Source organism: Triturus cristatus, chromosome 8 (genome assembly GCF_964204655.1).
Source record: "Triturus cristatus chromosome 8, aTriCri1.1, whole genome shotgun sequence".
NCBI classification, from domain to species: Eukaryota; Metazoa; Chordata; class Amphibia; order Caudata; family Salamandridae; genus Triturus; species Triturus cristatus.
The window spans coordinates 144,162,629-144,175,011 of NC_140591.1; positions in this window are offsets into that span (position 1 = coordinate 144,162,629).

Below are 12,383 nucleotides of genomic sequence, written 5' to 3' on the forward strand. Positions count from 1 at the left end.
GCTTCGTGGTCACGTAAGTTGAAGATGCGGGCGAGTATGGGCTGGGGGGCGCCGGGTCGCGGTCTGCGGCCCGGCACTTGGTGGGCCCTTTCAACTGAAAAGAAGTTGGACAAGCCGCGTGGTTGTAGATGGTTCTTTATGATGTCTTCAACAAACAAGTCCAGCGCAGGGCCTCCCACACTTTCGGGCACACCAATAATGCGGACTTTGTTGCGCCTCGAGCGGCCTTCCTGGTCGTCTAGTTTGGCCACCATTAGTTTGTTATATGCTTCCAGCTGCTTGACCTGGAGCTGCAGCGTGACTGTATCCGTCGAGAGAGTCACAGTTGTAGTTTCAACCTCCGTCATCCTCGTGGCCATTTTCTGGAAGTCAGCACGGATTAGAGAGATGTCTGTTGAGATCGATCCCACAGTCGTTTGGAGCTTGGTCAGTGTGGTCATGATGTCTTGCAAAGTGACCTCCGGAGGCTTCTCGGCCCCTCGCTCTGTGTGCGATCCTGATTGGTCTGATGGATCCTTACTGTATTTTTCCAATTTCAGTTGCTGCCCTGTTCGCTGGCCCCGGCCCCCCATTGTGATCAGTTCTCTGAATATCGCTCAAGACCACCCGGGCGGACCCCAGTATTTGCCACTGCCTTTTAAGGGACCAAACAGCCAAGCGCAGCCTTTCAGGTTTCCTGACGTCCTCACGCCACAGCCAGAGCCTGTGAACGTGATTGGGGGGGTGCCCACCTGGTCTGCCAATGTAGCTGCATATGTGAGTCCTCCCGGCCGCACTGCGGTGCGTCACTGTTTTAGTCGGACCAAGCACTTCAGTGTAGGTAACCTCCGGTCTGCTCGCAGAGCCCTTCCCAACGCCTCGGGTCTCCACGCCGCATACTTCAGGCTGCAGTCTGAGGAGCAGGAGAAGTGTGCACCAATGTGAAACCATGCATTTACTTTCAAGCGCTGCTGGCCAAGTGGTTTGGTGAGTGCAGCGGTATCAAGGTACTGATATCCAGGGCAGCGCTGGGACTACAGGCACAGCATATTGTAGGCGCCGCCGCAGGGAGCACTACATCAGTAATCACTGGCACGGTGAGCGCACGCCCAGTCCACAGTGTCTTAATTGGCTTATTCGCTTGCGGGCACCGAGAGTTCACCACAGCAGAGCAGGGGAGAGGGCGATCTTTGTTAAATTAAGGCGAGTGCCTACATGCTCGGCACTAACACCAACAGCCTCAGTATGTCCCTCCCCCACGGGCAGGCACTCCGTAGGCAATTGTAATCTCACTGGGGCTTCGTAGCTCAATTTGCTGCCGGTGCGACTTGTCCCGGCGCCGCCGCAGTGCAGACACCCACTGGTTCTCAGCTCCCGCTGCGATGCACAACACACACGGAGGCGCCACTTCGCAATATTGCTCACAGTTACTTTAGGATCGGGTCCGCTCTCTGCTGCAGATGGTCTCAAGCGCCGGCTGTCCCGCCAGCGGTTTCCTTCTGCACCACTCACAGTACTCACAGTCACCGGGCAACGCGATGCCCCGGCTCCACCTGAATCTTCAGGCCGCGTCTCTGGCACACGACGTAGGGCGATGAATCTGCAACTCTCGGGTCGTGGGAGTTGCTCAGCTGGCTCCGCTATGATTCCGACACCTCACTCGTGGTCGCTAGGGCATACAGCACCGTCAGATCAGTAGACGGATCGATGGGGAAGTTGCTTCAGTTGCGGAGCCTCTCTAGGTAGCGGCCATTTGCTTTGTCTGCTATCCACGCCCCCACATGCTGTACTCTTGTTTGATTTTTGCCCATGTTTTGAGTTTCCCTTGTTCGAGGATATCCTCCACTGTAGAGATCCCCAGGATATCCCAGATCTCGAACCCCTTAAGCCTGTGTAGCTCCCGAAACCGAGCTCCCTCCCAGAGTGGTGTACTTTTTGTGATCTTTCTGGTTCATCCCATGGTCTTGGTCACCCTCTCCTATGCTGACAGTGTCACTTGGGTCCCTGGCAATAGTCGGGATGCACCCTTTCTCCCATTGAGATAATGTAAGTGTGTGTGTGGCAACATTTTCTCCCTCTCCAGGTGATATGTGGGATGGTCTCCATGCTTGTGAATCCACTCATTTATGGGTATCAGATGGGAAGCCCTGTAGTAAACCTCTATGTGAGGAAGTGCTATCCCCCCATTGTACGCATTATGTTGCAGCGTCTTAAGCGATATTCACGGATAACCCCCTTGCCACAGTAGTATTCGTATTTTACTTGCTATTTCCACAAAGATTATTTTGGATAGGTGGTGGTACGAGTTTTTCAGGGCATATAGGAGTTGGGGAAGGGTGATCATTTTGAATAATGCTGCCGGCCCGAGTAGGATGAGGGGGAGATCCATCCACCTCTCCACATTTGACTTAAAGTTGTTCAAAACTGCACTAAGGTTTTCCCTCCTAAATATCTCTGGATGTGGAGTAACAAATATGTTGAGGTATTTAAAACCCCTCTGTACTACTCGCAACTCTCCGGGTAGGGAGCCGTCCACTTGTGCATTGATTGGCCAGTATAGCGTGGACTTATTCCAGTTGACCTTATAGCCCGATTGATTCCCGTACTCAGTGATTATGTCGAAGATGGTCGTTATGGACCTTTCGGGATCAGTGTATGTACATCAGAATATCATCGGCATAGAGAGAAATGTTCTCCTCTCTCGAACCTGCGGTTGCTGTGTTGCAGCCTCGGATGGAAGGATGTATTCTAATAGTGCAGGCCAGCGACTCAAGAGTGAGCGTGAAAAGAAGAGGTGAAAGGGGACAGCCCTGTCGCGTCCCCCTCTCGATAGGGAAGAGTGCAGAGTGATGGCCGTTTATTCGTACCGTGGCCAATTGTCGCGTATGTAGAAGGGCTACCCAGCAGCGGAACTTCGGCCCGAATCCGAACCTGGACAGAGTAGCATCCAGGAATGACCAATCCATGTCGTCAAATGCCTTTTTGGCGTCTAATGATAGGAATACCTGCGGGTTGCCCCTGTGTCTCACTTTCATGAGCCAGTTATAAGTGTGCCTAAGATTTAGTTGGGTAGATCTGCCCGGCATAAATCAAGACTGGTCCTCATGTATCAGGTCTGTGATCACCCCCAGTAGACATGTAGTCAAAATGGTGGTCAGTAATGAAATGGGTCTATAAGAACCACACAGGTCATGGGGCTTTTCTGCCTTGTGGATGACCACAATAGTGGCCATGCGTAGATCCAGTGGAAAAACACCCTCTTCATGGGCCTCTGTGAAAAGCTGGAGAAGGTGGGGGCTCAGGATATTGGTGTAATGGCGAAAAAGTTCTGCAGGTAGCCCGTTGATACCAAGGGTCTTCCAGGGGCAAAGCTTTGCCACTGCTGCTTGGACCCCTGCCAATGACAAATCCTCCTCCAGGTCCTCAGCTTCCTCCTTGCCTAACACTGGCATGGGGAGAGCCATCAGGTAGTCCTGTATCTCCATCTGTGATTTGGAGAGGTGCACGCAATATAGGTCTCTGTAGTATTTGCCACCCCTAGATCCGTAGATTGAGTGGTCCCCCCGAGGTCTGTCACCTCCCTCACCCATATGTCTTGGATCTCCCGTGGGCTGATCCAGACCAAGAGCTTCCCAGCCTTATCCCCCACTTCATAAAGTCTGTGTAAAGTCGCTAGGTGCATTTTTTTTGCAATATCCATGGCCATCTCCTTGTATTCCATTCGTAGGATAGCCAGTCTGCGTGTCAAGTCGGGGTGCACCACAGTGGGTGGATTGCTTGTCTAATTCACTTATTTCGTGTTCTAATGCAATCAGGTTTTTATCTCTTTCTTTTCCCAGGCTATACGGCTCTGGGCCCTATCCCGCAGCACCGTCTTATATGCTTCCCAAACGGTCACCCCAGACGAGACAGAGTCTTGTTTTCCAGAAGGTAGACTTCGGTATCTGCCCTAATCCCTCTTGCTATTTTGTTGAATTTAGGTCCCTTGGACTTAATCTCCAGCTACGCACACCATCCCGATCTCTCAGTCCCAGCTCAACCAGAAATGGAGAGTGATCTGGCAGTCCCCTAGCTGTGTTTTCTGTGTGCCCAACGTCCTGTACTCCCCCCTTAGGGATAAATATGTAATCCAGCCTGGAGTGAGTGTCATGGGCCCCGGAGTGGAAGGAGAATTGGCTAGTTAGTGAGTGCGTTTCTCTACAGACATCTGTCAGGCCCATTATTGTGGAGAATCTCTTCAGTGGTGTGTTATGTGTGGACCTACCTCCCCCCGTGCGGTCCAGCGCGGGGTCCATAACATCATTGAAGTCGCCACCTACAGTGTGCAGGGTGGAAGGTGTTTCTAGCAGGATGTCAACCACCTTAGTTATGGTGGGCGCTTGTAATCTGGGCTGGGCGTACACGCAAATAAGTGTGGTCTCAACTCTACCCCAGTGCCCCGATACACCCACATATCTACCTAGGGGATCATGCCAGAGGTGTGAAATTTGGATGGGGATACTTTTTTAAATCAGGATAGCCACCCCCCACACCCTGGAAGAGAATCCTGAGTGGGCCAGGACTTTCTAGGCCCCAAAACCGATAAAACCACACGTTGTGCCTTTGAGGTGCGTTTCTTGAAGCACTACAATATCTGGGCGTAGTCTCTTAAGGTGCTGAGAAACTAGTCCTCCTTTAATCTTGTCCCCCAGACCGTTGAGGTTCCAAGTCAGAACCGTTAAGCGAAAGGTATGTGTCATGGTACGTCTGACAGCATTATATTCCTGACCCTGAAAGCTGGTGGTAGGTGGGAGTTCCGATCCCCATTATGTCTCGATCAGTGAGTTTGTCCTGCTATAAATGGTGTTGCGTTCAACCAAGTAACATGTAAACGTTTAAACCCCAACTGTGTAAAGCCCCATCCTCCCCCCGCCCCTCCTCCCTCCTTCCCCCCATATTCTTCAGCCCCCCATTTCTGGAAAAGACTGGATTAGAAACCCCAAAGCTCCAACGCTTACAGTTTACTGCTCAGATGTCCAAGTTAATCCCTGCTTGAAGCTCAAGTTGCTTGAGCACAGGGGGTCAAATCCGTGCTGTTAGTCGATGATTCCCCGCCGGAGTTGCAGTACCCAACTCGTTCAAGTCGATCTCGGAGGGTGGAACTTCATCCACGGGCCCCTCGACCTCCTCTCCCTGTTCGAGAGCTTGGATTGCCTTCACTAGTGGATGTCTAGATTCCACTCCCAAGGACAAGTCATTGTCTTCAGAGTCTGTTTGTTGATTAGGAGATCCAGTTTTCCGTGCCATTTCCGATTCAGATTGCAAGTGTTCGCTTTTTCTTTGGTCCTGGCACCCATAGACGTGCTTAGGTTTCCGCAGAGCATATGGAGTTCCTGTACCCAGTCTCAAATTTTGGCTCGCGGTTAGGTGATGTCTCTGTTGGGGAGACTGTTCTCCCCCGACTCCGCCGCCTGATATGACATTGTCCAGTTGTGATCCCCCTCGGGGTCGAGATACTGGGCGCTCTTCCACCCATGCCCAGGCCTCTTCTGGGGTCTGAAAGAAGTGGGCCTTCCCCTGAAAAAGAACGTTTAGCTTTGCCGGGAACAGGAGCATATATTGAATTTGCATAGCCCGTAACTTCACCTTCACAGAGTCGAAGGTGTGGCGCTGCTTTTGAACCTCCCTACTGTAAGCGGGAAAGTCATAATTTTGAGGTTCTCGTAGCAGACTTCTCCCTTACGTCGCATTTCGCGGAGTATCATGTCTCTATCTAAAAATGTAAACAACCTTGCGATAATGGGCCTAGATGGTGCCCCAGGAGGGGGGTCTGATGCTCAGTGCACTCAGTGCGCGTTCTATGACGAAGCACTGAGAGAAGCGCTCAGCCGGAATGAGATCTTTCAGCCAGATTGTCAGAAAAGTCACGGTGTCCGTAGCTTCCGCTCCCTCCGGAAATCCCACGAAACGGAGGTTGGTCCTCTGGGCCCGGTTTTCCGCATCATCGATCCTCCATAGCATGTCAGCTGTGGCGTTCTGCATGTCTTTCAGCCCTTTTTGGAGATTTTTGACAGTGTCTTTCACCTCCGACACCCGGGTCTCAGCCTCCATTACCCTCTCAGATACCTTGCGGAGGTCTTGCCGGAGCAGCAACACTTCGGAGCAAACCTCTCCAATTCTCCCCGCCAAGGCTTCTCTGGAACTCTGTATGGCCTTTAGGAGCAGAGTTGTGTCAGATGACGAATGCAACGTCTCCATCACTGCAGCCTGCGCAGGGAACACTTTGGTGCATTTATCCATTTTCCCCTGCCTCAGGCGCTTCGGATCTTTATCTTTAGTCATTTCGTAGGTTTGTGCCTTACTTACAGGGAGGGTGTGTCTCCGGGCCGCGCCCCTGCTTGCGTCAAGGCCAGGGAGAGTGGAACCTCTCCATCGCACCCCAGGCGTATGGGCTCTTGTGAAGGAGAAAATGGAGAAATAGGTATCTTCCTCTGAACTCGACCGGGGAGGGGAAGAAAGTGATCCACCTAGGACCACCCGTAGTGTCTCATGCCAGTACCCTCGGTTCCAAGCCCAGCCACAATGGTTCCGGGTCACGTCCCTTGCTGCTTGCTCCTCGGATCTGTTATGTCCCACTTTATGCCGTCTCTAAAAGTCCGGTGTGACCAATCCTGATCTACCGTGGGTCTAGTCGCACCTTGGATTCCCAGGCAGAAAGAAGAGAGATAGAGACGGAGGGGGGCGGAAAGAGTCCCAAGGCACATCAGCACAGTTCGTACAGGAGTTGCCCACCTATAGTCAAAGCCTCTGGCTCTCACTCAGGGGCAGCCCTCGTGGCATCTCAGGTGGCATTAGCAGACTCATGGCAAATCCAGTGGCAGGATCTTCATCTCTAGGGAAGTGACTCTCTCAGCGTCTCCACCTGACACGGGCTCTCCTGGGCCTTACTATGTCTTAGGTAGGCCTGGGCCAAAATTCCGTTCCGTTCGTGGAAATTGCGATAATTTGGCATTTTCGCGTTCCGCGGAAAGAGCGAAAATGTCAAAATTTCCGCATTCCGTAGCTTAGCGATAATTTGTTTCTTGTTCGCGCTGTAAAAAAATACATTCTTGCGTTCGCGCGATCGCCTTACCTGAATCCCCGCATTCGCTGACAAGTTTTCCCGACCCGGTCGCGTTCTCCACGAGATATTGGATTGTTGGTAGCCATTTTGCGCTGTCTCGCAACAGTTTGCGCTCGCATTGTTGCGCGATTACGTCATTTGTTGCGCGAACACGTCATTCTTCTCGCGATCATGCACCGCGCGAGTATGAGAAGATTGAGATCTCGAACACGTCATTCTACATCGCGAGCGAGAGGGTGAGGACGCGGGCACGTCTAATCGAACGCGAACTGGAGAAAGAGACCCCGAACACGTTATATCCAACGCGACAGGGACGAAGAGAACGTGATCATGTCATTTTCGACACGCCGGCGGAAGTAATGTGAAGCTCGAGAACTCGAACATGTAAAATTTTCAATTTGGAGAGGAATATCAGCTCTAGCAGCATGAAACCTTCTGCAAATGCTGATTTTGGATGAAAACAACTCCTTACATCGACCTTTGGCTGTCCTTTTTTGTGCAAGGAGTCCTTTTTTAAAAAGGTGGAGAGAGGGAGGAAGTGACACAGAATCTCCAACTTCCTGTTCCTGTCCAGCAGGCTCCTCCCAGTGCTTTGTCCATCTCCTGCTCATTCTGCCTTTGGATTTGGAGCTGGAAAGATCACTCTTTTTGTCTGCTGCATCATTGCAATTGGATTTGAGGATTTTTGGAATAGGATATTTTACAAGTAAGTGGTTGTTGTGTCTGTTTGATTGAGGGCATTGCAGTTGTTGTACTTGTAACTACAATGTATTTTTGATAATTATCATCATTCCTTTTTTTTAAAAAATGTTGTGGGTAGTAGTAGTATGCCCGAGCTAGCCATGGGCATGGCCTCATGGGTGTGTGCATGATGAAGCAACTGTTCCTTTTGGTGTTTTTTGAATGTATTTCATTTTCAAGCACATTTAGAGCATGGATGGCATTGGATTGAGTTGGGGAAGTGGGCTTTTTGGGGGTGGCCTTTCTGATGTTGTTGGGCCTGGCCATGTGGCTGGTGGCCATTTTGAAGCCTAGGCCTGCAAGCTTGCCTGGCCTTGTCTGCCAAAAGGCCTGCTTTTTCATCCTCTAGGATCAAAGCAGGTAGCCACAGCTTTATAAATCAAGTGTTTTCTCTGTGGTCTGTTGAATTTAGACATCATTTAGGGCATGGATGGCATTGGATTGAGTTGGGGAAGTGTGTTTTTTGGGGTGGCCTTTCTGATGTTGTTGGGCCTGGCCATGTGGCTGGTGTCCATTTTGAAGCCTAGGCCTGCAAGCTTGCCTGGCCTTGTCCGCCAACAGGCCTGCTTTCATCCACTAGGATCAAAGCAGGTAGCCACAGCTTTTTAATTCAGTGTTTTCTGTGTGGTCTGTTGAATTTAGACTTCATTTAGGGCATGGATGGCATTGGATTGAGTTGGGAAAGTGTGCTTTTTGGGGGGGGCCTTTCTGATGTTGGTTGTCTTAAAGACATGCTTTTGTTGTATGTGACTGGTCACTGGTGTGTAGTTGGTGTGCAATGCATGCACCCTGCAGACCTTTTTGGGGCCTGTTAATGTTCGTATTTACATTTTGTTGCATTAAAAAGGCAGAGCAGTGTGCTTTAGCATGCATCCTTTACCTGGCTTTTATAGGCCTTTTGTCAGCTCCTGGTATTCTGTTCTCCAGGCCCCCGGCTTGTTTGTGATTTGTGAGTGTCTATGTGGGTGGTGGCCTTTTTTGGTGTTTGGACTGGGAGTTATTAGTGTCCTGCTTTTGCCATAGGCCTGCATGGTTTTCCTATTGGCTATTTGGCTTACTGCTTCCATCCATCCATCCACCCCCTTTGCCAGCAGCAGCTCCATGGATGCTGAGATGCTCAAATAATTTAATGGCAAATAGGGCCCACCCCACTTCCATTACATTTGTATTTTGGTGGTTATTATTAACTTTCCTATCCTTACTGAGAGTGTAGTGTGTGGCTGTACACAGTAGTATAACATAGCCCTAGTTAAAAAAAAAAAAGTTATAAATGGCTAGACTATCTTTTGTTTGCACTAGTACAGTACTAAGTAACTGAACCACAACAACACATGCAACATTTCACTGATGTTCTTCTCCTGGCTTATTTGCTTTTAGGTGCACAAAAGACAGAGTAGGAGGTGTCATCAGCATCACCCGGCTACCCGTTGTACTGCCAGCCAGACAGAAGTCCTGCTGCGCATCACGTCCACGTGTGACCAGAACTTGTTGTGCATCTGCATCCTGCCTGACATCTGAAGAAGATGGCCCCAAAGAAAGGTACCAGGTCCAGTACCAAGAAAGTTGCCGGTGAGAAGAAGGAACAGAAAAAGGAAGTGCCATTAAGCACGACTGGTGGTGTGCCGGCCTATGTTTTTTTTGGCACCCAAAAAGTTACGCCTGCAGCAGCGTTGTCCGGGAACCAAGCTGGGAGCAGCACAGCGATCCAACCACACCAACCTAGGCACAAGGGCTTTAGTGTCGCAGAGGTAGCCAGTCTACTAACAAGCAGCGATGTTGAAGAAATGTCATTACCGCAAAGTAGTACACAATCAAGTTCAATGCAGGTGCAAACTCAGCAGATCAGTGTGCAGCCGCAACAAGAACAGCAGCAGCCGCCGCAACAAGAACATCAGCAGCCGCCGCAACAAGAACAGAAGCAGCCGCCGCAACAAGAACAGCAGCAGCCGCCGCAACAAGAACAGCAGCGGCCGCTGCAACAAGAACAGCAGCGGCAGCTGCAACAAGAACAGCAGCGGCCGCCGCAACAAGAACAGCAGCGGCCGCCACAACAAGAACAGCAGCGGCTGCCGTAACAAGAACAGCAGCGGCCGCCGCAACAAGAACAGCAGCGGCCGCCGCAGCCCACCATAGTAGTTGTTGCTCCTGATGTAGGGGCATTTCAGGATATCGAGCTTCCAGCAGACAAAGTGGAGCAAAGTGAAACCACTGTTTCAGAATATCTATTGTCTTCCAGACCACCAGCAAGGAAAAGGAGGCTTAGTCCATCATCTTCTTCTTCAAGCCCGCTTCTGATGATCTTGATGCCACTTGGCTCCCACCAGCTCAGTCTGAGATTGATATACGCCACAAGACAATGCTTCTGAAAAGGAAGGTCCCAGAAAAACTTAGAGTTATGGAGGTAGATGTAGAAGAGGGGGGTGATGATGTTGATGAAGACGAGTCAGTCATCATGCACATTACTCCCGCCCCAAAGGGATTGGAGACCAACATTCTCACCCTATCCAGAAAGGCTGCTACTGAGCGGGATGTAGCACGGATATCACCAACACAGGTTACACCACCACTACCTCCAGCTGCCATATTTTCCAAGGCCCGGCAGGGACCTACATCCAGCTCAACCATCTCAGTAGGTAGTGGTAGTAAAAGTCACAGTCTAGGTGCACAGGGTCACATTTCAAGCACCCCCTCCAGTTCATCTGGTGTTGGAAGTGGTGCATCCAGCAGCGCCAGAAAGTTCTCCTCCCCAGTTTGGGACTTCTTTTCTGTTAGCGCCAAGGAGGAGAACATTGCTATATGCTCAATTTGTGGGCAAGGTGTTCGGCGTGGTAAGCTTGGTACAAATTATGGTACCGGAGGACAAGCAAGTCATCTAAGAATACACCACACTATCGTGTGGGATGATCACCTACTTAAGTTAAAAGAAAGTAGAAAAACTCAACCCATTGAAGTTGGTCAGGATGAATCAGAGAGCGATATTATTGCGGTGGCAGGTGAAGAAGAGGGAGGCATTTCTAGCCCTGTCCCCAGTAGTGCAGTGGTAACGCCCACATCCTCCTCAGTAACATCAGAGTGGCACCGCAGTAAGAGCCATACTCAGAGTCTGGGTGAGACACCAAGGCGACCGGCGGCGAGTACCTCAATGAGACAATCTGGGTCGTTGAGCCTTAGTGGGTTAATGAAAACAGCACCACTAAGGAAAGTAAGCCAGCCTACCATTGAGAGCATGTTTAGGTTGGAGGGGCAGTTCCAACGCAACCACCCAACGGCACGATTGTACAATGCGAAGCTGGCTAAAATGTTAGCGCTGGACCTCCTTCCTTTTTCATTTGTGGAAGGGGTGGGTTTCCTTGAATTTGTGTCTGCCATCTGCCCGAAATGGAAAGTTCCCAGCCCGTCCTATTTCGCAAGAATTGCTGTTCCGGCACTACATCATGATGTGCTGGAATTGGTTGGACAAGCTTTGCAGCAGAGTGCTGTGCACAATATCCACCGGACAACAGACATGTGGACCAGTTGCCAAGCCACAGATTACATGTGCATCACTGCACACTGGATCTCTTTTGTGGGGGTTAGAGATAAACTATCTGCACAAGGTGTTGTTGACACAGCTGCGATTTTTGAAGGTACTCGGAAACATGCAACTGTAGCCATGTTCGCCATGGAGAAATCTCATACGGCTGAAAACATTTTACACGAGTTTCGCAGCAAGGTTTTGGAATGGCTGCGGCCCAGAGGGCGTGCTATTGGTTTTGTTGCCACAGACAATGGCAGTAATGTACTTAAGGCCATGGAACTTGGTTCCTATTTCAGGGTTCCGTGTTTGGCGCACTGCATAAACATTATAGTTCAAGACTTTCTGAAAAAAGAACCCATAGTCAGCAATTTACTGGCCATCTGCCGAAGAATATGCACTCATTTCAGCTATTCTTTTAAAGCTCGGAAGCAGCTGAGGATCATCCAACGTGAACATAGGATGCCAGTCAAGGCACTCATCCAGGAGGTGGCAACACGTTGGAACTCAACGTATTACATGCTTGACCGTCTGTATGAGCAGTACAGGTCACTCCATGAATATGTCTGGAACAGAAGAGGGGATGCTACTGTTAAAGGCATGAACCTTGACATGGAGCAATGGAGCCTAATTAAATGCCTGACTGAGATGCTGTCTCCTTTTGAGGTCTTCACACGTGAAGTCAGCAAGGAGGACTGTACAATGGGCCAAGCTATCCCATTATTGCAAATGCTAGAGCATGAGCTGAATAATGTGTCTGAATCATACAAAGGTGTAGAGGACAGAAGGCAAGCCCATGACTTGGTGGAGAGCTTATCCCGGCGCTTAGCTGAAAATGTAAGGGTACAAAATAAAATTTTGTCACAGGAACATTACATTTGTGCCACAATTCTGGATCCACGTGCAAAATTAGGACTACTGAAGACATTCCTTGCTTTTTCCGACATTGATGTTGCCCGCTACAAAAGTTGTATAGCTGAAGCAGCCAGTAAGTTGGAAAACGAAGAGCTGCTACTTAAAAGCCCGCAAGATCAAACCACAACAAGT